Genomic DNA, 319 nt, shown 5'->3' with positions numbered 1-319 from the left:
AACAGTGCTCATTTCTTGCTTGCAAAAAAATTTCATTATGATAAGCATTGAAAATGAAAGTTTAGACCAATTTTGGAATGCTGCGGCTAAAGACAAAGTGGCAACAAGACAATGAAATTCCAAGCTTGTATAGCATGCAGAACAGACAGCAGCCTCCATTCTCAGGGCAAGTATATATGCCATCCAAAATTTAGACTCAATATTGACATGGTATATAGAGGTGCCATAATCATCACTGAGTTAAAATATGAAAATTATCATGAACACTCTTTTTTCATTATTATACATTAGGAGTCTTATTTGACTGCATCCTAATTTT

The sequence above is a fragment of the Penaeus monodon genome, chromosome 31, assembly GCF_015228065.2.
Source record: "Penaeus monodon isolate SGIC_2016 chromosome 31, NSTDA_Pmon_1, whole genome shotgun sequence".
In the NCBI taxonomy this organism is placed as follows: domain Eukaryota; kingdom Metazoa; phylum Arthropoda; class Malacostraca; order Decapoda; family Penaeidae; genus Penaeus; species Penaeus monodon.
Note: the sequence above shows the minus strand (reverse complement) of the source record.